Source organism: Notolepis coatsorum (genome assembly GCF_963971535.1).
Source record: "Notolepis coatsorum genome assembly, chromosome: 3".
Lineage (NCBI taxonomy): Eukaryota > Metazoa > Chordata > Actinopteri > Aulopiformes > Paralepididae > Notolepis > Notolepis coatsorum.
Window position 1 is genome coordinate 47810182 of NC_140167.1, and position 23716 is coordinate 47833897.

Here is a 23716-nt window from a genome sequence, read left to right on the forward strand (position 1 = left end):
AGAACCCTGTTTTTAAACATCTTTTTAAACTTAAAAACTGTACATTGTATATTATTACTACTAGGGATGTCCGATATTATCGGCCGACCGATATTATCGGCCGATATCGGCAGTAAAATGTGATATCGAAAAATATCGGTATCGATAAAAAAAAAAAAAAAAACAATAACAATTTCCTTTTTTTTTTTTTTTTTTTTTTTAACATTTATTTAACCTTTATTTACCCAGGCAGGCAAGTAAGAACCAACTCTTATTTTATTTATTGTCAAAAGTATGCATGTTGGTTTAAAATGTTCATTTTTACTTTTTTAATGATCATATTTTGCACAGATAATGCTTACATTTAGAAAGCCTTTTGAATGCATCCAGTGAAATTATTAGTTACCTGAAATTATTCCGTTTTTTGGGGGGGAAACCCTGCATATATCGGTATCGGTTGATATCGGTATCGGTATCGGTATCGGAAATTGGAGTTGGACAATATCGGAATATCGGTATCGGTAAAAAAGCCAATATCGAGCATCCCTAATTACTACTGTACTTTACTGTTACATTTGCACTCTGGTCGGATGATGAACTTCTTTTCGCTGTGCTGTACTCGTGCTGTGTGATGATGAGAATACATCTAATCTAATCCGTGGACCCGGCCTGTCCTTGAACACAATCTAATCCGTGGACCCGGCCTGTCCTTGAACACCAACAAGGCCGTTCCCCACCCGGGGGACTTGGCCCTGTGCGTGGGATCAAGCGCCTCCAGGAGGAGGAGAAGGTGGAGGGAGGCCTGACGGCCGCTGAGCTCCCAGCTTGTCAGCCTGTCGGGCCGGGAGGCTAATGGAGTTAAAACTGCAGGCTGTCTGTCGATGACAGACGTCAGGACGGGGTCACGGGGTCACAGAGAGCGGAGACGCAGGAGCGCAGACACGACCGCTCTCTTTCTACTGTAAGTCACAACACATATCTATACACTTGAATGCACTCTTTATACATTTAAATAGAATGTACCCCCACAATAATAAAAAAGTAAATAAATAAATACTCAGTGATTGTGAATATACCATTTTCTATGTCACAATACATATATACATACATACACATATCTACAGTAAAATGCACTATTCTTTATATCGTTAGTGTGTGGATTATGTTTTTGAAGAAGGCCGCTGTGTTGTCGAAATGTTTGCGCCGCGTAGGTTTTTATCTGCAGCGAAGTAAATAAAAATACATAAAAAATAAACATTTTACAACTGTTTGTGGAATTTCTGCTCAAGTCAGTATTTTTTATTTTGTTTTTGAGTATTACATTTTTATTGTTTATGTCTGTTTAATAGTGTTGTTGATGTTATTGTATATGTTGTGTTGTATGTCTATAAATGTTTAATAAAAATGTAAGTTTAAAAAAGAATAAAAATTAAAATAAACATTTTGAAGCTTGGCTTTTTTCTAACGCAGACATTTTATCTCCAAAAACACTATTTAAAATCTATTGATTTAGCTGATTAATTGTTGGGATTTTGGCACACTCTGTGTACATACATCTGGTTAGCACTATTACTCACAGTAGTACTCATTTATATATTTTATACCCACTTTAATCGCCTGTACATTGTATATTACCGTTACACTTTACTGTTACATTTGCACCCTGCGTTGGATGCCAAACTTCTTTTTTGTTGTACTGTACAACAATACATTTGAATCTAATCAAATCTATAGACCGTATAGACCAGGGGTTCCCAAACTTTTCAGGCCGGGACCCATAAAATAAGGCGTCAGAGAGCCGCGGCCCAATGCACATCGTCAGGCTTTTTTTTTTTCTTTTTTTATACGACCGATTTTTTAAGCCAAATATCACTTCAATCCTATTAAGTTAGTTCAAGTTAGTTATTCATTTATATGTGCTATTTATGAGAGGGCTAACTTGTTGCAAAATAATAATGATAATAATAATAGCCTCATTAAAATACTATTGTTGCTTCGGTTGTTTTCAGCGTTTTATGTGCATAATCTGTTATTTAGTTTGAAATGTTCGTTGAAATAAGTAGATTTTTCGTTTTTGTTTATTTATTAAGTTAATATAAAACCATATAGTCACATTTTAGAATACAATAGAATAGAATTTTAGAATACAACTAGAAACACTGTCCTGGCCTGCTTCTAAGTTCAGCGACCTGACAAAAAAAAAAAAAAAAAAAAATGTAATCATCTCGCGGCCCTCCTGTGGCTGCTCGCGGCCCACCTTTGGGTTGCGACCCCGACTTTGGGAACCACTATAGACAAGTATAGGAACAACGCCTGCATGTTTCATGGCTCTTCTGCACGCGGACGGACGGCCTGGCGCTTCAATGCGTTTCAGCGCGTTTGGCTATATAATACGTTTCACTCTTCAAAAAGAGAACCTCCGCTTCAAAGGAGGAGTTCCGCGTAAACAACGTCGTCGTTGTGTAAAAATTCACATCCAGACGTGTCATCGAGACACATGATTTATACGGCGGCGGCGGCGTCCAAACACGGCGTGTCTGTGAGCGGAGAGAGAGAGAGAGAGAGAGACGTTTGATCACGCAGACAGACGGCGAGGAAGAATATTGCGCAATCAAAAAAAAAAGGGGGGGAATTCCAGCGGGAGTGAACTTTTAACATAAAGTGTGTTGAAGTGCAGACACGCACACGCACACGCACACGCCACCGCCGCTCACCTGTTCACACCCTTTAATCCATCTGATCTCACCCTCCCAAACACCCCATGTCAGACGACCGCAAGCTCAACCCCTCTCTCCTCCACAGTGATGCCACTTATGACTGATTACTCCTTTAAAATGTAATCTAGTTACTTTACTGATTACTTGATTATCAAAGAACTAGGTTACGAAGTCGTCGTCGTCGTCCCCCTGCTGCTGCCACAACATAAGAATGACAAGATTCTTTTTAATTTTTTTTTATATAATGCTTTATTGAAAGTGCATAATGTCATAAATCATGATCGGCTGCTCAGACAGGTCATCACGAGACGTCATCAGCCATCAAAGGTCACAGCTGTCCACTGCTCAGGCACTCGAGGACAGTGCACGGTTCCCAAACGAAATAAAATAGAAAATGTATATAATATAATAATAATATATTATACATCTCCGGTCTAGCTGACTGTACCCCTGCGGCTCTCTTATCATCAGCATTATGAGATAGTAACTAAATAGTAACGCACAGCCACTTGGGAAAAGTAACTGTAATCAGCTTACTGGCTTTGTAAAAAGTAACAAGTTAGATGACTATTTACTGAAAAAAGTTATCAGATTAGAGTAACTAGTTACTTAGTAACTAAGTTACTGGCATCGCTGCTCTCCTCGTCCTCTCCTGTTTCCTGTACTATATTAATACTTCCTGGGCCAAGAAAGAACAAGTCATTGTGGAGAAGAAGCATCAGCATAAACCGCAGCTAATGTGTTGTTTGACGAGGAGTCCGGTCGCGGGCGGGCTGGGTGCCACGCACAAGGGGCCACGCCAAGGGGCCACGCCAAGGGGAAAGTGTTGTGCAACAATCAACGGGGCTCGGTTAATTACAACGGATCAAACGCCCCGAGCTCCATGGCAACCAACCCCCCCGCTTGTCACATTTTCCAAAACAAAACAAAAAAGGCCCAACAAGGCGTTTCTGTGTTCGTTACGCACGCGGCTGTTACGCAGGGCCGCCGCGGCAGCGATTAGCGGTGTGTGTTTATTCCTGGCGGGAGGGAGGGAGGGAGGGAGGGAGGGAGGGAGGGAGGGAGGGAGGGAGGGAGGGAGGGAGGGAGGACGCTGTCGTTTTGTGTTTCTCAGCACCGGACGGAACCGGAGCGCAGTACCTCCGCGCGGCTAAGCGGTATAGTAGTGTGGCCTGAGAAAAACTGTTACGGTTTTTTTACGAGGGAGAAGAAAAAACACAGCAATCATAATGTTATTCACATAGTGCTACGCTGACGTCCTCCGCGCCGCTCTATAAACAAACAGAGTACACACACAGACATAAAATAGAATTACAACAGAGCCTCTTTGGAAAAGGACCAATACGCTATTATTATTCCCTCTGGACCCAGAGCCATATAAGTCTGCGGCGATGGTTACTACTTCTGAACCTCATAATGTAAACACTGTAAATATGAGGTATTGTGTACGTAAAAAAAAAAAAAAAAAGCACAGAGACTGTATAGTGTACTTTCGGATGACGTGTAGCGGTCACACTTCAAATGATTTGTGTCGAGCGGCTGCAAGCATAATAGAGAAAGAAAATATTCCAAAAGGACTTATAAGGTTATTCATATCTGTCTGTCTGTCTGTCTGTCTGTCTGTCTGTCTGTCTGTCTGTCTGTCTGTCTGTCTGTCTGTCTGTCTGTCTGTCTGTCTGTCTGTCTGTCTGTCTGTCTGTCTGTCTGTCTGTCTGTCTGTCTGTCTGTCTGTCTGTCTGTCTGTCTGTCTGTCTGTCTGTCTGTCTGTCTGTCTGTCTGTCTGTCTGTCTGTCTGTCTGTCTGTCTGTCTGTCTGTCTGTCTGACTAACAGGCCCAGGACAGATCCGTCTGCCCCAGAGAAACACACTCCGTCTGGCTGCTTCTCCCTAAGCGGACTCTACTGTACAGGAGGTCCCAGGGAGAGTGCAGCCACCCTGTCAGACAGACAGCGTCTCTGCAGAAAGGAATTAAGAAACACATTATATTTCAGGTCCACAGCGACCCATACATTTCCAAACGTATACTATGGGTTGCATGGCTCTTACCTGTATGGGAAGGTTGCAGACTGCAGTAAGGTCCATGTCAACTTTCAATTCAGATTAAAATAAATAATAGAAATAAACAATTATAAACAATAATAGTTAATAAACAGTTGATAAAAAAAAAAGAGAATGGATAGATTTGGAGTTTATGAAGGAGGTTTGGGCTGACGACAACTCATGGTAGAGGACAAAGGTTTGGTGTAAACAAAACTGTGACATTAGTATCCTCAAAACGTTCTCCATCTCTCTCTCTCTCTCTCTCTCTCTCTCTCTCTCTCTCTCTCTCTCTCTCTCTCTCTCTCTCTCTCTCTCTCTCTCTCTCTCTCTCTCTCTCTCTGGTTTCACTTGTGTTGTCAAGCCAGTGTTGAGTTCCCCATCTCGCTTGTTAGCTTGTGGTTCTAATACAGTAGCTGCCAAATGACTGAGGGCTAAATCCACAAAGAATGGATTGCACGGAGCAAGTTGCACCCTACTACAATTCATTATGAAATGAAAATGGGGGACCCTGATGTAAACAAGACAAAAGTCTTTCTCAGGTCTGCATCCCCTTAACAATTGTGTGTATTGAGCTGTATTGTACCCATGCTGCAATCTGCTAATACAATGTTCATTCAATCAATCAATCTGCACAGTGATTGATTGAATGAAAATTGTATTAACAGATTGCTCCGTGCAATCCATTCTTTGTGGATTTAGCCCTGAGTGTCCTATTCTTAGCTGCCCTCTATGCCATCTCACTCAATGTCCAGCGAGCTGCCTCTCTGACAGTTAAAGGAGAACAACTTTCTAACATGTTACTTCCATCAGGCACGTGCACACATAGAGCCCAAAGGGTGCTCAAGCACCTGCCCTTGTGCCTCATAAAAAGTGCCCTTTTTATGGCAACTTTTTTTTTCAATTTCAATTTCTTTTTTTACACCCTTGCGCATATAGTTGAATGCGGATATTACACTCACTGAGGGACACGAAGAAGTCAAGTCCGATGGGATTTGGGAATCTCAAATTCAAATCGCGATTGGAATAAAAAAAAAATGCATTTATATTAAACAATACAGAATATACAGCACTTCTTGGGGTCTGTAGGGTAAGCACTTATTCCCTCCCCCCTGAACATGTATGGAGATGTATGGGCCTTTTACGTCAGTGATAAAAGTGTCTTTCAAGGATAAGTGAGCTCCTGCACTGATTATTATAGTTCAATATTCAATATTTGATCACCAAAACCCCCCAAAAAGCATAAAAAGGCATACAAAATTTCTTTTTAGTACTTAAGTACATTTAAAAGTAGAAACTTTTTGACTTTTACTCAAGTGTGTTTTTAGCCAGATACTCTGACTTTTACTTGAGTACGATTTTGAGACGGTACCCCATACATTCACTCAAGTATAATTTCTGGGTACTCTTTACACCCCTGCTTCCATGGGCCAGGTCAGTCAATATGTCTGTGAACACGAGCTATACTCTCTCTCCTAAAGCCAGAAACCAGAGAAGGGGGAATTCAAACCTGCGACGTCATCAAGTATAGCGTCTGGAGCTGCTCCATTGACGATGAACGGGAGACCGACTTTGTGGACCCGCAGAATGTTTGTTTTTCTTTTTCACAGATCGTTTCACTGGAATTCTGTTGGAAGGGAACAGTTTGGACCCAAAATGTGTTTACTGTCAACTGTTGCATTAGTCCTTTTAGATTAATGTCACACAGTCACAGTCATGTTGGAGCCGTCTGTAACCAAGTGAGCTGTATCCTGTGGTCCTAGACTCGGCTCTGAAAGAGAACATGCACCTATGAACTCAGAACACCCCCCTGGAGGCTCTAAAGGCTCTGTTCACTCTGCAGGCCTTCCTTGGTGCTCAATTCAGATGTATTGCTTGATTGATTGATTGATTGATTGATTGATTGAACATTTTATTAACAGATTGCAGAATGGGTACAATATACAGTACGGCTCAATACACACAATTGTTAAGGGGATGCAGACCAGAGAAAGACTTTCGTCTTGTTTACATCAGGGTCCCCCATTTTCAATTCATCATAACATACATGACATACATGACATACAGATATATATCATGACAATTATGACATACATGATATATCGATATACAGTACTGTTACATTTATGACATACAAGATATATAAATATACAGTACTGTTTAACAGAGATCCTAAAAGAAAATATATACATTCGAGGGGGAAGAAACTGTACATTAGGTTAGGAGGGGGTTGGGTGGGTGGGTGGGGGGGGGGGGGGGTAATGCGGCAATGAAGAAGATTAATGTAAATTATTTTTGACAAATGTCAATCTAGAGAGTGATATAAAATATGACTGAGGTCGCATTGCAAAAAAATGTAGGAATAACATGTATAATAGTTCCCCTTTAACCCTTTCACTGCCACACTACAGAAGGTTAACCCTTTACTATCACACTACAGAGGGTTAACCTATACCGCCTGTAGTGTGATAGTAAAGGGTTAACCTTCTGTAGTGTGGTAGTGAAAGGGTTAACCCTTTGTCACGGGGCAGTGAAAGGGTTAACCATTTGGTAGTGCGGTGGTGAAAGGGTTAAGTGTAGTTCCGTGTGTGTGTGTGTGTGTGTGTGTGTGTGCGTGCGTGCGTGCGTGCGTGTGCGTGTGCGTGTGTGCGTGCGTGCGTGCGTGTGTGCGTGCGTGCGTGCGTGTGTGTGTGTGTGTGTGTGTGTCAAGGCTGTTGGTTCTGGGTGTGTGGAGCTACATTCCAGTGCTGCACTAATAAATCCCCCCGGGAGAGGGACCTCATTAGTGGCCTCGCTGTTCCCAGGACGTGCCTCTGTCCCACAGAACCACAAGGAAACATACAGTATAAGCAACGTATTGTGATGCATCAACTTACTAAGGGGTGTAACGGTTCACAAAAACCACGGTACGGTACGTACCTCGGTTATGAAGTCAAGGTTCGGTACGGGTTTTCGGTACAGTGGGGGACAGTTTGGCTTTGTGTGCTGCAGTAACTAATTGTACTTGTAGGGCCGTCATGGACTTAATTATTAATAATCGGGGGGGGGGGGGGGGGGGAAATGACAGGTAATCCCTCAGTGTTGTGTGTGGGTTGAACGAACACCCGGCCCTTTGCGCAAATAATATTTTGGGAATGGGTTAACTTTTTAAAAAAAATTCTGCATGAAAATTTGTTTCTGCATGCGGTCGTTAGTGGTTAACATACCGTTGTAATCGTTCGGTCCACAGCCATACTGAACCTAAGGTCCAGTACTGAAACGGTTCGGTACGGATACGTGTACCTTTACACCCCTAATTGTGATGCATCAATGTATTGTGATGCATCAATGTATTGTGATGCATCAATGTATTGTGCAGTAAATCTTGCAGTGTCAAATTAACACTATTCCCGAGTGTATTTGGTCCCAACTCAGAATTGGTGTTAAATTGACTCTTGCTCTCGTGTAAGAGGTAAATTAACTCTAAATAGAGTAAAAACTTAAAAGCGAGTGTTAAGTTTGTACTCTATTTAAAGTCTACTCTACTTGTGTAAGGTGTCAAACTAGTTTTTTTTTTCATGATTCTGAATCGATTGCAAACATTTATTTTGTACCGAAACCACTCCTTGATGGAAAAACGGCCAAATTTATTTATTTTAAATATGGCTGGGTGCATGTAAATTAAAAGGTAGCGTTGTTAGTTTATTATAACATAACTTGCCATGGTAACTCTCTGGTGTGTGTTTGTTACATGTGTGTCTTCATGGTGTGTTTGTTACATGTGTGTCTTCATGGTGTGTGTTTGTTACATGTGTGTCTTCATGGTGTGTGTTTGTTACATGTGTGTCTTCATGGTGTGTGTTTGTTACATGTGTGTCTTCATGGTGTGTGTTTGTTACATGTGTGTCTTCTCTGGTGTGTGTTTGTTACATGTGTGTCTTCATGGTGTGTGTTTGTTACATGTGTGTCTTCATGGTGTGTGTTTGTTACATGTGTGTCTTCATTCTCGTCCATCTTCACTGGTGTGTGTTTGTTACATGTGTGTCTTCATGGTGTGTGTTTGTTACATGTGTGTCTTCATGGTGTGTGTTTGTTACATGTGTGTCTTCATGGTGTGTGTTTGTTACATGTGTGTCTTCATGGTGTGTGTTTGTTACATGTGTGTCTTCATGGTGTGTGTTTGTTACATGTGTGTCTTCATGGTGTGTGTTTGTTACATGTGTGTCTTCATCACCTCCATCTTCTCAGGTGTGTGTTTGTTACATGTGTGTCTTCATGGTGTGTGTTTGTTACATGTGTGTCTTCATCACTACATCTTCTCTGGTGTGTGTTTGTTACATGTGTGTCTTCATGGTGTGTGTTTGTTACATTTGTGTATCACCTTCATCTTCTCTTGTGTGTTTGTGTTGATCACCTCCATCTTCTCTGGTGTGTTTGTGTTGATCACCTCCATCTTCTCTGGTGTGTTTGTGTTTATCACCTCCATCTTCTCTGGTGTGTTTGTGTTTATCACCTCCATCTTCTCTGGTGTGTGTTTGTGTTTATCTCCTCCATCTTCTCTGGTGTGTTTGTGTTGATCTCCTCCATCTTCTCTGGTGTGTTTGTGTTGATCTCCTCCATCTTCTCTGGTGTGTGTTTGTGTTTATCTCCTCCATCTTCTCTGGTGTGTTTGTCTTCATCTCCTCCATCTTCTCTGGTGTGTTTGTGTTTATCTCCTCCATCTTCTCTGGTGTGTTTGTGTTTATCTCCTCCATCTTCTCTGGTGTGTTTGTGTTTATCTCCTCCATCTTCTCTGGTGGTGTTTGTGTTTATCTCCTCCATCTTCTCTGGTGTGTGTTTGTGTTTATCTCCTCCATCTTCTCTGGTGTGTGTTTGTGTTATCACCTCCATCTTCTCTGGTGTGTGTTTGTGTTTATCACCTCCATCTTCTCTGGTGTGTTTGTGTTGATCACCTCCATCTTCTCTGGTGTGTTTGTGTTTATCACCTCCATCTTCTCTGGTGTGTTTGTGTTGATCACCTCCATCTTCTCTGGTGTGTTTGTGTTTATCTCCTCCATCTTCTCTGGTGTGTTTGTGTTATCACCTCCATCTTCTCTGGTGTGTTTGTGTTGATCACCTCCATCTTCTCTGGTGTGTTTGTGTTTATCTCCTCCATCTTCTCTGGTGTGTTTGTGTTTATCTCCTCCATCTTCTCTGGTGTGTTTGTGTTATCTCCTCCATCTTCTCTGGTGTGTTTGTGTTTATCTCCTCCATCTTCTCTGGTGTGTTTGTGTTTATCACCTCCATCTTCTCTGGTGTGTTTGTGTTTATCTCCTCCATCTTCTCTGGTGTGTTTGTCTTCATCGCCTCCATCTTCTCTGGTGTGTTTGTGTTTATCTCCTCCATCTTCTCTGGTGTGTGTTTGTGTTTATCTCCTCCATCTTCTCTGGGTGTGTTTGTGTTTATCTCCTCCATCTTGTGTTTGTCTTCATCTCCTCCATCTTCTCTGGTGTGTGTTTGTGTTGATCTCCTCCATCTTCTCTGGTGTGTTTGTCTTCATCACCTCCATCTTCTCTGGTGTGTGTTTGTGTTGATCACCTCCATCTTCTCTGGTGTGTGTTTGTGTTTATCTCATCCATCTTCTCTGGGCCCCGTTCCATGTACCTGGATAACTGAGTTAGCCGGATAACTTTAGCTGGATAACTGGGTTAGCCGGACTTCCGGTTTCATGTACGTGGATTTTCCAGATCACCATGCCAACAGATCCAAAAGTTTGAGCCTGCTCGAAAGCAGAGTTCAAGTTCAAGTTAGCCCGATCACGCAGAGCCACGCCCCCGCAAAGAAGTGACAGCTCGTTTCCTGAAACTATTCCCACAGTCTACGATCTGCATTATACCATTCTGAATTACGTTTTTGTGCTCCATTCTTCCAGAGGGGGCTTTTGAAATGTAAAATAGACCCAAAATGCTGATATTAAATTCACTTTGTCCTAAATAATGCACGTTATATATACCATGGCGACGGTGGCGCTCGCTCGTGCGATGTACACAAAAATGTGGTTATTTTAATTGTAACTGGGATTAAGATGTCTGATGAGATGCGCTGTTTGACGGATTTGAGAAATTGAATGAGCCGTTGACGTCACATGAATGAATGAGGATAAAGAAATAAAACTTCATTCAAAATAAGGAATATTCTAAACACGGGTCTCTCGTTCATTAATGTATAAACAATGAATTTATCCCATCTGGCACAGTGGCCCAGCGGTAGTGCTCAAGCCTGCCAACCTTGCGACCTGGGTTCAAATCCCGGTGTTTCCAATATGATTTTTTTGAATATAATATTAATGATTATACGCCAAAGTAGCCTGGTTTTAAGTTAAAATATTATAAATCTACATGCATTGAGGATGTCATTCTTTATATAGCTCTCAACGTGCACCAAATTGAATTATTCCTATATTGCAAAAAAAAGGAGACGACTAGGGTCTTGAACCCCGGTCGTCCGTGTGAAAGTCAAAAGAACAACCCGTTAGACCACATTGGAGATAAGTTAAAGATTGACTATACATCAATCAATGGGCAAGAGGGCCGTATCGTAATTCTGTATAACAGTTAACTAATTTTTTTCGCTAGCAAGATCTCATTTGATTATTCAATCCAGCAGGCAAGTTTAAAGAAATATAGTCTGATTGATTGAGGTAATGAGGGACTTAGAATTAGCCTATAGATAACGCATTTAACTTGTCGGCGAGGCGATTGAGCCGTATTGCAATCTGTCAATAAAGTCTTAAATCAATTAATCAATCAATGCCGTTGAGAATCAGGGTCTCTGCCATCGATACGTGCTGGCTTTTCACCTAAAACGGCCGCGCGCATTTAGCCTGACTCGCAAGTCTGGCTTGAGGTTACGAGACTGAATCCACCTTTGTGAAACAGGAAAATCCCGGCTTCGAACATCGGGTTAACTGAAGCTGGATAATGGACATCTTGATCGACTTAGTTGAACCACGTACATGAAACAGGGGTCAGTTCATGAGCGTTTTTGCATTGTTATTGTGCGGACGGAGAGAGTTTCTAAAACCACATTGGTGTGGACAGGAATTCTTTGGAAAACGGACAGGTGAAAAATGCATTTTTATAAATCCTTGTATCCTGTGTACTTACAGGGCATCAGAGAGGTGGAAAAACTCTAAAGTATATTTGCATAAGCTAATAAACAAACTGTCCTCAGAGGAACACTGTGTTCCTGGAACACTGTTTGAAGTAAAAAGCCCTTGAAAAGTTACTGTTTCACTGTGGTTGTTCACAATGGCCCAGTTTTGTTTACAAATATATTCTAGGCTTACAGTATGTTTGGTTCACAGTGCCTCAAAATTAGTTTGTTTTGATGACATGAGATATAGTTCATAATTATAAGCGTTAGGCTACATGTAAATCTGTTTTGTAAACTAATTGTAGGCTCTGCAACTCATTCTAAAACAGATTTCTCTCCCCAAACTACATAGCCCATGACTAACCATTTCACCCCAGTCTGCGGCTGCTTTTAATTGTTTTATTGATTGACTTTTCTTGTTTTTAATTTTGATATTTATTGTGTGCGGTCTATTCTCCACATCATTGTAAATAAGAGCTTATTCTCAATGATCTTTCAAGATTAAATACAGATTGAATGAATGAACACACACACACACACACACACACACACACACACACACACACACACACACACACACACACACACACACATGCACACAAACTCCATGTTCAATGCTCAATGACTCCATGTAACAACCCATCATCTACACTCATTGCACACACATCCACATGCACACACTCGCTTTTAAACAAACAACTCAAATCAAATTTCACCGTAAAGTATGTGTATTTTATTGTGATAATTAATAAACAAACTTGAAACTTGAAACACCGGGATCCAGTCAGAGATGGAACATTTGATGTCACCACTACAACAGGCTTGTAAACCAGGCGACTGAAGTTACCCAAAGGATAAAGCTGTAGCAGAGACGTCTCAGAAGGGACAAAAAACTATTTGCCCCCTCACTTATGGAATGCGTTGCATGGGTCCGGGGGATGTAGAGATATAGAGGTTTTGACAGAATATGGCTAGATATTAAATATTGGATCATGTCTTACAAGTTGAAGGTGTAATGAAAATTCTAAGAATATATGTACAGTATGTTTATCTATGGCCTGTAGATCCAGCAGAAGACAAGTTTGTTTGTTTGGTCCTGCAATCTCATGGGTATTACCGATGACGCCCGTGTAAAAGTCCCACCAATTTAGGAGACAGGAACTGTTCCATTTTCATCCCAATGGCACAGGTTGGAATGCATCACCTTCCATATATTCTGTATATTTGGCTGTAGTTTAGGCATCATAAACTGTCAGATGAAGAACCATCAGATTAGATTAGATTAACATGTATTGTCATTATACAGTAGTCAAAGTACAGTACAATGAAAATAAATTGTCATCTAACCAGCTAATGGTTGCTCAATTCAAATCCTAAAATGGACTTGTACAGTTCTACAAAAGTGTATTGTTCCTGATGTTATCTCTGTAGTAAAAAAAATAAAAATAAAACGTTACAAATGATATGTGCTTGAAAGTTTTCCATTGGGAACACAGAACGGAATACAAAGGGCGACAGACATCAAAACAAAGTGACAGACAGACAAAAGGTTTACAAAAAATAATAAGAAAAAAATATAATATAAGATAAAAATAAGGAAATACATTTAAAAAAAGTGAGTTCAGTGATTCATAGGTCAACCAACTCTGGTATTGATTTGAGATGTCGTGCTCATACCAAACTTATTGCATTGGCCTGTGCATTGTGGAATATATCGCCAAGACCTCTTAACCTGTGTATAAACTATGCCCCCTCCCTTCCAAACCTCCCCCTTCCCCCCCCCCCCCCCATTGTTCACCTGGTACTTATCCGCTCCCCCGACTGGGGAGCGGGATCTTTTTACCTGACTGACGTGGGGCTGGTCTGTTTAGGTAAGATCTCCAGCCATATTCTCTATTGTTGTACTGATTTGATTGATCTGGTTAACCTGTTAAGTCTTAAGGTCCCCCTATAGGGGGACCCTGCTTTTCCTTATCATAAATCGATCAATAGAGACTGTATTAGATCCCCAATTATCATATCATGGGGTATCATTGGAAAGCCACACTCATTGGCTACAACCCTGTGCAAAGATTTTCGAGATCGCCAAATGATTGACGGAGCTACAGTAGAGCCCCGGGAGTCGGGGGTGGTAATGTGTACTTTTGCGTACTTTGGGGCACGCCTCACATATCGGCATGTAACTCGAGAACCGCTGAACGGATTTTGTCACCTGAAAGGGCAATCGACAGGCAACAAATAGGGCATTAATTCTATCAATATATTGTATTAAAAGAAATGCACACCCGAGCCACTAGAGGTCAGCAAAGAATCGTCCACATGTGGGCGCTTGGGTGTTAAGAGGTCAATGTTTAAAAAAAATATTTGTAGCCAAGAGTAAAGACCATAACCCTATCAAAAATAGTAGTCAAAGTGTATATTTTAATTTTTATCTATGTTTTATACGATTTATCGGAAATACAAATGTATCGGAAAATGCTAATTATCTTAAAAAACGCAAGAAATTACTAAATCCAGATTCAACCCTGCCATTGGAAATAGGAGCATTTCCCCTATCCATAGATGTATGATTTGGCCATAATAAGGTCAAGGTCAAGTTCAAGGTCAAATATAAATTTATAATTAAAGTCAATTATCATTACTTACTGTATCTACAAATCTTTCTGTTTAATCATCTTCCCGCGGTTCATTTGCTTAGATCTTTTGTACACATGATCTCAATAAGGTGGTGAATGAGCTCAGTGTGTAACGCTCCAAGATCAACTCATGCCTGGGAGAGAGAATGTCCTAGGCAGGGAGCCACCAGCGGCCACCTGCAGACAATGCACTCAGCAGTCCTCATGGCGAGGTATCGCGTTCAACCCTCTGATCTGCCTCCTGTTCGTGTTTCTGCAGCTAGTCAGGTCCAACCGACTAGCATTCAACTCACTGTTAGCCTGGGTCCTCAGGCTGGCCGGGCTTCTAAAGCTAGCCTAACCCCTACAGCTAGCCTAGCTCCTACAGCTAGCTCAGGGCCCACGATCGGCCTAGCCCCGCGGCTCGCAGGCCTCCGAGTTCTGGCAAGTTTTGGAGGGCGGGCGGGGCTAGTGCCGCTGGCAGAGCCTCCACGGCTGATCCGGTCGTCGGTGCCGTCCTGGTTCCGATCGGCGTGGTCCTGGATGTCACCGCTCCTCCTCCGGCTTCCACGTCCTGTCCAGCCTCTACGCCTGGTACGGCTACTACACTGGGTCCAGGCTCCTCATCCCCGGAGCCTACGCCACACCTCGCCGCCGAGACCGGTCCGGTCTCCACGCCCTGCCCGGCCTCTACACCTGGTCCGGCTGCTGTGCCGGCTCCCGGCTCCCCGTCTGGTCCAGCTCTGCATCGTGGTCGGCGTCCTGGTCCTCGCCGTGGTCTTCGCCGTGGTCTTCGCCGTGGTCTTCGACGTGGGCTGCGTTGGATCCTGCTCCGGGGGTCGTCGCCGCCGCTCCAGTTCTCCGGATCCGGTCCCTAGTCCGGCGGCTGGAGGGTCTCCCGTCCGGGATCCTGCTCCGGGGTCCTTACCCTCCGTTCCTGGCTCCAGGCTCCCTGATCCTGTTTCTCTCTCCACCCCCCCTCTCCGGGCCCCTGTTTCTCTCCCCGCCTCCCCTCTCCGGGCCTCTGTTCCCTTCCCCACCCCCCCTCTCCGGGCCTCTGTTCCCATCCCCGCCTCTCCTCTCCGGGCCTCTGTTCCCGTCCCCGCCCCCCCCCCCCCCCTCCGGGCATCTGCGCCCGTTTTCCTCCCCCCTGGCTGCTATGCCCCTCCTGGGTTCTTTCCTCGGACTCCCGGCCCCAGTTCTCCGGGTCCTCGCCCTGGTTTTTTTCCGGGGTCCCGGCCTCCTGCGTCGGCCGTGCCCGGACGATGTTTTCGGGGGTCTGGTAGCCCCCCGTTCGGGGGGAGATACTGTAACGCTCCAAGATCAACTCATGCCTGGGAGAGAGAATGTCCCAGGCAGGGAGCCACCAGCGGCCACCTGCAGACAATGCACTCAGCCCTGAACATGTTGGTTAAAATCAATAACGTCCTAATGTGGCAATTAGTGTCCTTATTACAAATGTTGTCTGTTTAGGGTTGTTCTGTGTTAGTATTCTTATTCTGTGTTTTGGTATTTAGCCTGTGTGTGTTCTTTGATGGTTGTATTGTATTTTGTATTGTATCAGTTCTAGTGTGTCTTCCCCCAGCTGTTGATCGTTGGTAATCATTGTTAATTAGGTTGAGTATATTAGGTTGTCCTGTTCCCACTTCCTGTTGTGGCGTCATACCTCCGTGTTACCTGTTCGTTTGTACCTTGCTGTCGTCTGCCTTGCCCTGCTGTTGTACTTAGAGTCAGTAAGTGATATTGTATACTGTTTTTGTCATCTTTGTTTTCGTATCACAGTCCGTGATTGTAGTTAGCGCCAGCGCCGCTGTGCCTTTTGTTTTGTATTGTTTATATCCCTGCCTTGCTCCTGCCTTGAGTTCTATATTAAAGAACACCGTTGAGAAGAGCAACCACCGTCTCCTTTATACTGTCTAACCGCATATTGGGTCCTTCTTCATGCCGAATCGTAACATCAGTGAGCATTTTCTCCTACCCTTATCAATTTTTGATCATCATCATCAAAATCATAAATCATAATTAATCATAATTTATTTATTCATTACAGACACAATATTACTAGTAACAGACACAATATTTCTGACACTGGAAATACATACCCCCAGGTCCCTAGATGTTCCTAGATACCAAGAACATGCTAATTGACCTTGCAGAAGTGGAGCAATCTTCCATTTACTTAGGCATGTACCTTTAGGCGAAAACGGTCTACAGATTAACAGGTTAATAAACCTCACTAACTGGATTCACTGAGTGAGCAAGTCATTTGATTCTATTCCTATCTGAATATTATTATCCTACAATTAGCACATGGACTTAGCCCAGTGGCGGCTGGTCAATGGGGGCGCTAGAGCGCCGCCCTCCCTGGTTAATAGAGAGAAGAAGAAGAAATATATAATTTTTTTTATAGCCCTATAAATAATATAAACATGTTTAAAATTAATAATATTTACTCATTTTAAGTATGTTTGTGTTTCCAATGCACAATATAACGTTAATATATCAAATATAAATAATTGTTTTCATGAACAGGAAGTGACTGTCTGATAGAGAATACGTTCCGTAGCCGCATTTCTCACGGGCTCGCCGTAGCCGCATTTCTCTCAGGCTAGACGCAATAGCGCTTACAGTGGGCGTGCACGCCGTGCACTGGTTTCATCGCTGTATCCGTCACAGCCAATCAGTGCGTAACGCGCTGTGCGTTGAAATATGATGTATTATGATGGAAGCCGGGCGCTTCTCCAAGCGATCTATTATCATTTAAGCAAGCAGCGTCGAGACTTTCCGTAGCCGCATTTCTCGGAGACGCTCTCTGATTGGCCGACGCCAGTATTTTTCCATAGCCGCATTTCTCGGAGACGCTCTCTCTGATTGGCCGACGCCAGTTTCTGGTTAGGAAGTTAGTAGTTAGTTACTCTACGCTGTTGTGTTGTGATGCAGTCACTCTGGAGTGGACAGTGGATATACATCGACAACAACAGTCTGGACTGTCTGGGACTGTGGGACAGTGGACATTATACACTTTATCAAGCCCTCCGGACCACGTTTCAACTAACTACAGTGAGTTAATGAGTTAATGCGGTCTGTCTCTCTCTCTCTCTCTCTCTCTCTCTCTCTCTCTCTCTCTCTCTCTCTCTCTCTCTCTCTCTCTCTCTCTCTCGCTCTCTCAACACAGCGTGTTAATTTCGCTGTGGCCGGGTATTGCATAATGGCTGAATGAATGAATGGTAACTTGTTTAAAATGACAAGATAGGCCTATATATATGTGTTCATTATTGATTTGATGATCATACGTGTACTAATGTAGTATGAATTAATTAACTCGACTTAATGTTGGTAACGTTATGAGTCAGTATTCGCTTGGCCAGCTTGGTCAGATGATTGCGACCACCCAAATGTAGTTCATACCGGCCGCCACAGACTTAGCCACGTGTCAAAGTTCGCAATGGTGGGCAGTATCACTTCACAGTGGCACACGCCAGGTACCACCAGTTTAGCTCACCAATACTGCTCAAGATGTGTTGTATGCAATCAACACAATATAGGTAAAGCTATAAATACTAAACGTGGCGCTCACCCACCACCTTGGGGACCATTTGTTAACATTCAAATGGATTTCATCCAATTAGAAAAAAGCATGGGATACCAGTACGCCCTAGTCTTTATAATCTTTTATTTTCAGCTTTTATAGTTTCACAAACACACATCAAGACAAATCACAAACACAAAGAAAATTAAAAATAAATAAAAATAACACAAACAGTATGTTGCCAGACACTGTCACATCAATGAACAAACATACACCATGTCATATGCTATACACTAAGGACGCAAGGGGCTGATTCTCTGACATATATACACACATTACATATATACACATACATATACATATACATATATATATATATATATATATATATATATATATATATATATATATATATATATATACATATATACATACACACATACATAGTAGTGTTGTCAAAAATATCGACACACACATGTGCATTCAGTTAAGTCGGAACATGACTGCAATACAAACAGTTCAGCCCGTCAGGCACATGCAACACAGACCACAGTGTTTACATCTGTCTGCCTGAGAAAACACCATGTTCTGCAACAAAAACGATTGAAGTGAGATGAACAGTTATTTCCAAATGTGTGATCTAAAGATAAACAAAGGGTTTCAAAAGTGCCATATCTATCCTCTCCTACAGTACCAGAGAGAAGCTGAGGAGAACCAACCAGCAAACAGAAGCAAAACCTATCAAAAAAAAATCTAATTTAAGATTGAACCTTTTCCCCTGTGGTATCGAAAATGGTATCGAACATCGATACCCCCCAAGGTATCGCATCGAAGCTCGAAATTCCAGTATCGTGACAACACCAATACATAGTACAGAAAATACACAGGAGGACATTGAGAAGCACTTATGTTCTAGCTAAGCATTCGAAAAAGGGACCCCATATCATTTCAAATTTGTTCGAGGTCTCAGACCTACTGTGACGGATGCTTTCCAGCTGCAGAGAGGAGACCATCTCAGTGAGCCATCTTTTAAAACGTGGAGACGACGTGTCTTTCCATTCCTTAAGGATAATTCTTTTGGCCACAGCCATACCAAACATCAGGGCTCATTGTAAGGTAATTCCGCAGTGTTAGCTGAACAGCCGAGTAGAGCTAGAAGGCAGTCTGGGGCAATCTCTCTTTGATACGCCTTGGTGTACCAGTCAAAAATGTCTACCCAGTACTTAAATAGCTTGGGACAAAACCAAAACATATGTGAAAGATTACCCTCTGCGGACATGCAACGATCACAGAGAGGCGATACAGAGGGATAGATTCTATGCAGTTTGGTTTTAGAGTAATGTAGTCTGTGAATGACCTTAAACTGTATAAGTTGGACTCTGGCATTAATAGAACATTTATGTATCCTGCAAAGTCCCTCCTCCCACATCTCATCAGAGATTTCCATACTAAGCTCTGTGGACCATACATCTTTAATGTGGTCGGAGGAAGCCATAGATTGGACCGAGAAATATGAAACAGAATCAGAGATCAGGTGTTTTGAAACTGGTGATCGGCTCATGAGATTATAAAACTGGTAATCAGCAGGACATGTCTCAAAGTCTGGGATATTACTGCTGACATAATTTCTAACCTGCAGGTAACAAAAGAAGTGTGAGCTTGTAAGATTAAATTTAGACTTAAGTTCGTTAAATGAGGCAAAGTGACGATCAACATATAGATCTTTGATAGTGGCCAGTCCCTTTCCCTTCCATAGTGAAAAAACAATATCAGATTGACCAGGGGGAAAATTATGATTATCACATATTGGAGCATATGCCGAGGTTGAAGGTACTTTGAAAACCCTTTTGATTTGACTCAGTATTCTCAGTGAGTTCCGAAGGATAAAATTGTTGAGAGCCATCTTATTAATCGTATCACACTTAGAAAATAACATTGCAGGAAGAGAGCTTTTTAAGTTCACATGCGCCTCCATGTCTAGCCACCTGGGGGCATCCATGGCTACTGTAGCATCACCTATGAAGTAATCTTGCCAGAAGGTCATGGCCCTTGCATTAGCAGCCCAGTAGTAGTGCTGGAATACCGGCAGGGCCAGCCCCCCCATATGCTTTTCTCCAACTCTCCATATGTTTCTTCAATTTTGAGACCATTTCACCAAAGTTCAGTTTAAATAGGAGTTTGGGATCCTTTGGTATAACTACTCCCAGATAGGTGAAGTGGTCATGTTCTATTTAAAGGGTAAGCTGTCAGTAAAGGAAGAGTCTAGGCTCCCTGAGATGGGCATGAACACACTTTTCTCCCAGTTAATGGAGTAACCAGAGAAAGTACCAAACTGCCTGATAAAATCTAGGAGGCATGGGACGGAGGAGGCAGGATCAGCTAAATACAGGACCACATCATCCGCATATAGCGAAATACGGCTCTCATACTTTCCCAACTTTATTCCTGTGATGTTGGGATGACTCCTGATACTGATAGCCAGGGGTTCGAGGGCTAAATTGAACAGTAAGGGTCTAATACAACATCCTTGTCGGGTGCCGCGATGGAGTGGGAAGGAGTCAGATCTATCAGAATTGGTAAGAATGGAAGCTCTCGGATGAGCATACAACATTCCAATAAGAGAACGAAACCTGTCACTGAAACCAAAGCGCTGGAGGACACTGAACATATATTTCCATTCGATCTGGTCGAATGCCTTTTCAGCGTCAAGTGATATGATCGCCGGCTTAGTGTCCTTTCTTTGGTTAGAGTACAATATGTTTAGTAATTTCCGAATATTAGAAAAAGCAAGCCTGCCAGGAATGAATCCCGTTTGGTCGGAGTGGACGAGAGATCCGACATGCTGAGCCAACCTAGTGGCCAACACCTTGGCAACTGTCTTTTGGTCAAAATTTTACAAACTTATAGGCCGGAACCCTGCTGGATCCGTCCCATCCCTACCTTTCTTGAGTAAAAGGCACACATTCACTTCGTAAAGGGAGTCAGGGAAGACATTATTAGTGATAGAATGTTGAATCATTCTAAGAAGTAGAGGGGCCAAAATGTCACTGTAAGCTTTATAAAACCCTGCCCCATACCCATCCGGGCCAGCGGCCTTCCCACTAGGGAAAGACTTTATAGCACTTGTTATTTCCTGCAGGCTGAAATCAGCATCTAGCTCATCCCTTGCCTTATCACTAAGCACTGGCATATCAATATTGTCCAGGAAGCTCTCAACCTCAGAGTCTGGGGCATGGCATCTAGAGGTATAAAGGCCAGTATAAAATTCTTTAAACGGTAATTTATGTCTTTAGGGTTAGTCAGCAAGCTGCCCGATATAGATTTGATATTATGAATTGCCTGGCTGGCCTGTACACCCCTCAGTACGTGCTAGTCTTAGTAGACATGTTCTCTAAATGGGTCGAAGTCTTCCCATGCAGACGCAACGACGCTCAAGCAGTAGCGAAGGTATTAGTCAGAGAAATTATCCCAAGATTCGGTTGTCCACACTCCATAAATTCGGACAGAGGTACTCACTTTACGGCACAACTGATAAACAACGTATCTACCGCATTAGGCATGAAAATACACCTGCACACACCCTACCACCCCGAAAGTGCAGGTGCGGTAGAAAGACAAAACTCAACCATCAAGAACCGTCTAGCTAAGACATGCACAGAGACAGGCCTTAAATGGCCCGACGACCTCCCCTTAGTATTAATGCAAATGATATCAATGCCAAACAGAGGAACAGGATTGTCGCCTCACAAGATATTATTTGGACATCCAATGTCGGCCCCGACCACAATGCTTCCCCCGCTATCACAAGTCCAGTTATTGCTAGCAGACGAAATTGCCATTAACTATTACAAAGCTTTGTGTGCCCAGATGAAGAGACTCCACCCCTTAGTGAGGCAGGCACAACCACAACCACCAACAACACCATGTCATGGATTAAACCCAGGTGACTATGTGTATATAATGGTGTTCAAAAGAAAAAGTAAACTAAACCCCAGATGGTCTGGTCCATTTCAGGTGTTGCTAAGCATCCTGGATCCACGCATCCCACTGCAAAAGGGCAAATCAACCATGAGACCAGTATCAATAGGAAAAATTACCACCAACTGGAACTGTTTAATCATCGCATGCGGCATAGCAGGATGCATTGTGTGGCCGACACTGGACGAACCTCAATCATGGACCACTGGGTTTAAGGGCGGTAAGGGGAAAGCAGCTGAACACATCAAAAGATATGTTAACAGTCACCGCAACAACCTATATTTAAAGCTAAGCCAAGCAGTCGCACATTTTGCTAACCAATCAAATTGCTATGTATGCGGATTAATACCCCATTCTACCGCAGATGGATTAATGGTCCTCCCGCTAACAGACTGCCACAAAGCCTCTCTAAACGAGCCGACAGGGACAGCTGAGGGCTGCACAAAATCAAACATGAGGATTCGACAAAGTCATGATACTAACGGAATACCAGTTTCTATTACCCCAGTGAATTTTACAGAATGTGTGTCTCAAAAGGGTTGGGGAAAGAATGTTGGGGTGTTGGAACATTGTGAAGTGCCCCAGGTGACCCGCAAACGAAGAACGATATCCCCCCGGACCCGAGACAATATCTACCCCATACGCCAACAAAGATTAACACCACCCTCGGACAACATCTACCCCGTAAAGAAGCCACTGAGCCCTACTCGTAAATATGATCGAGGGGCACAGCAGCTTCCTACGACCAAAGAGCCCCCCACCACCCCCCAAAGCACACAACGAACGACAACACCAGCCTGGGACCTACTGGATCTGTGGCGCAAAAGCTTACCCTTCCCTTCCACCCGGATGGAAAGGCACATGTGCATTAGGATATTTATTACCAGCCATGAGAGTGACATCGACCCTACCACAACACCCACTGACTAGAAAGACACGCCACACAAATTACTTCCACACATGACCGTGCCTGCAATACATGTGATTTTTTCAGAGCACTAATCCCTTCCTACGGTGTGATGTCCGCCCTAGATCAAATCGCCGACCTATCCACACTGATAGAAGACTTAGCCAACACAGATGCTGAAGGACTGTCACTCGTCAGCAACAAACTGGCATCAGTTAGATTGATGACATTGCAGAACAGAGCAGCTCTGGACTTCTTGCTATCTAGTTCTGGAGGAACGTGTAAACTAATCGGTCAAGAATGCTGTGTCTATATACCTGCAAACGACCACATGACTATACCACGCATCATTGAACACCTGCACAACATCTCCAGAGCCGCACACGTCCCCACAACGTATACCATGTCTGATTGGATGACTGAGAAACTTGGCACAATAGGAGCAGTGGTAGTTCGGTACATTATGTATGCAGTAATAATATTTGTTACCCTAGTAGTGTGTGTGCATGCTATAAAATTCAGAATTGGGTACATCACAAAATTACTCTGCACAGGCCAAACCCCCCCGATAACCATGATGATCGCCATGACCATGAGAGAAGAAATGCAAAACGAACCCACCAACCCCCTCGCACCATACTTCCACAGATACACACTAGAATCCACGCAGAACCTCTAAACCAAGTCAAAATTTGGAAAACCGCCCATTTGATAATGTATATACTAAATGATTTTATATTTTACCATTTTATCTCATTTTTTTTTTTTTTTTATCAACTTTTTCTCCCATTTTCTATTTTTCTCCCATCCCAATTTCGTATTGTCCAATTCTACCCTCCCCT